Source organism: Euphorbia lathyris, chromosome 9 (assembly GCF_963576675.1).
Source record: "Euphorbia lathyris chromosome 9, ddEupLath1.1, whole genome shotgun sequence".
NCBI lineage: Eukaryota > Viridiplantae > Streptophyta > Magnoliopsida > Malpighiales > Euphorbiaceae > Euphorbia > Euphorbia lathyris.
This window is the reverse complement of record NC_088918.1, coordinates 4,254,595-4,256,966: the sequence shown is the minus strand read 5'-3', so window position 1 is coordinate 4,256,966 and position 2,372 is coordinate 4,254,595. Positions and strand designations below refer to the sequence as shown.

Here is a 2,372-nt window from a genome sequence, read left to right as displayed (position 1 = left end):
TATACTATATAGTAAGGTTCTATTGAAAACCAGTTTATGTGGAAAACCAAGAACACATTTCTTGTCCTGAAAATATGGTTATTTTGTCTGACGAAAAAGACCAATTAGAGGTAAACTATAACTAGAACAAAAGTTTAACTAACATATTTTGCAGAACCCAGCAGAAATAGAAGCATAACATATGGTTCTTCTCCATTTCTCATTTCAATTTCACCTCGTAATCACGGCACATACAAAACCCTGACTTGACCGTAATACGGAAGCAGGCATATGCACAAAATTTATCATAACAGGATGGTCAGCAAGGTGAAAATCACCATTATGATGAATGAGACCAATCACACTGAGTCATCAGTGTCCCCAAACACAAGGTAAAATTCAAGGAGTGATCAGATAGGAGCGAAAGACTAGTTTCAAATGTGTAATCATAAATATAAATTATCATTTGAACTATGCATCTAATCATCACTTGACCCCCTGTTTTTTATTTAATTTACATTCACAAAAAACACAAAAACAAAATCAAGAAGGAAGGCAGTAACATTGAGTTAATCATGAATTTATCATAATATTACACGATACACTATCTCATCACTGGCTTCAATTTTAATTAAAAACAATAACACAAAAAAGGGTGAAAAATGAAACAGCCTCGTAGAGAAGATTATGTATTCAACATAGGGATAATTCAGACATATGCTTGTCTTTTAATAGAATTTATCATCACAGGCCAAGAGCAATTGGTATGTGTATACATAACACAAAATGAATATAAAAATTAAAACACACAATCAAATCACATTTTGTCTTTAATCAAAATGAATGATGTTTCCAAATAATGTTAAACTTGCTCTGAATTGATGTTGGTTTCTTAAACAGGAAGTCGAACTTACATTGAGTGTTGGGATGGTAGCAATGACAAGGCTTATAGATGCTACAGAAGTTTGTGTATCAGCAATTAGACTCGGGTCAAAGGAACTCACCATCAACAAATTCATAAGCCAAACAACCAGAACAAAGCTTTCCTACTACAAATCATGGAAAAAGAAAAGAAAAAAACACATAGAATGCTGCTCACATGCATATGACGGATTAATTTGATTTGAAGAGCATACTATCTATTTCATAGCCTCACATTATAACTCCATACAACAATAGCATGCCGATCAACGAACAATAATACACATTGCTAGTTCTTCATTATTTAGACATAATTCCAAAAAAAGCTTTACGTTTGTAAACTGTAAGTGTTTTGTTCCATGTTTATAAAGGTCATACCATATTCACTATGTTTCCAATTCAGCTATGACATTGGCATCACAACTTGAATGAATAACATTCTCTACTTTCATGACTCGTGGTTGGATTGTTCGTGAGTCAAAATTAACATATAGTGGGACAACATCGCTTGGATTCATCCGACAATAATCTAAAAAACACTCAACGTCACTTGAATCAACAATTGGAACTACTACCCCAGGTACTTTGTTTGGACCGTAAGTTATCTGCATAGTCATACGCAGGTCAAATGACATTGGATCAACACAAGCAGTAGTGTATACTCTCTCTTGAAGCATTTCCAAGCTGATTCCTGATGACATCTTCAACAATTTCCTTTCACCCCCTCATATGTCATGGTTTTACCAATGGTTTTCCACCGGCCATTCCACATGATCACACACAATAAATGGTCAGCTGACATACTTCTATCAATAATAAACAAAAAAGAATGAAATAACAGAATGAAATAACATACACTCCGTATAATTCGCAGTTATACCACGTGCGAATTCGCATAATTCGTAGTTATTCGACATACGAATTCACATATTTCGCAAATACACTTCACATACTTCGCGGATATTCCATATGTGAATTCCACGAACTACTAGTTCCACAAATGTATACACAACCTTCCATACACTTCGCATAATTCGCAGTTATTCCACGTGCGAATTCGCATACTTCGCAAATACACTTTGCACACTTCACGGATATTCCATATGCGGATTCCGCGAACTGCTAGTTCCATAAATGTATACACAACCTTCCATACACTTCGCATAATTCACAGTTATTCCACATGCAAATTCGCATACTTCGCAAATACATAATATATGCGAAGTATGCGAATTCCACGAAGTTTGCGAATTCGCTAGTGTGTCAAAGAATGAAACACCATACACTTCGCATACTTCGCGAATATTCTGTAACATCTCACTTTGTGCATTTCATTTCATATAGATATATGCATTACATGACATTATTAGGGACATTAGAAAATAATCTTTACACTTTACATGTCATTATGCCATTGAATACATGATAATTTATATAGATAATAATATTAGGATAAGTGAAAGTATATGAAA

The 2,372-nt window shown here is 34.2% G+C and overlaps 1 non-coding gene across 1 annotated transcript; it reads right to left on the bottom strand.

Annotated features, from left to right (window-relative positions):
- Positions 1–381: 381 nt before the first annotated feature.
- Positions 382–478, bottom strand: LOC136207795 (small nucleolar RNA snR60/Z15/Z230/Z193/J17). Its single transcript, XR_010676922.1, has one exon. It is a non-coding gene; the product is annotated as a small nucleolar RNA snR60/Z15/Z230/Z193/J17 (small nucleolar RNA).
- Positions 479–2,372: the final 1,894 nt, after the last annotated feature.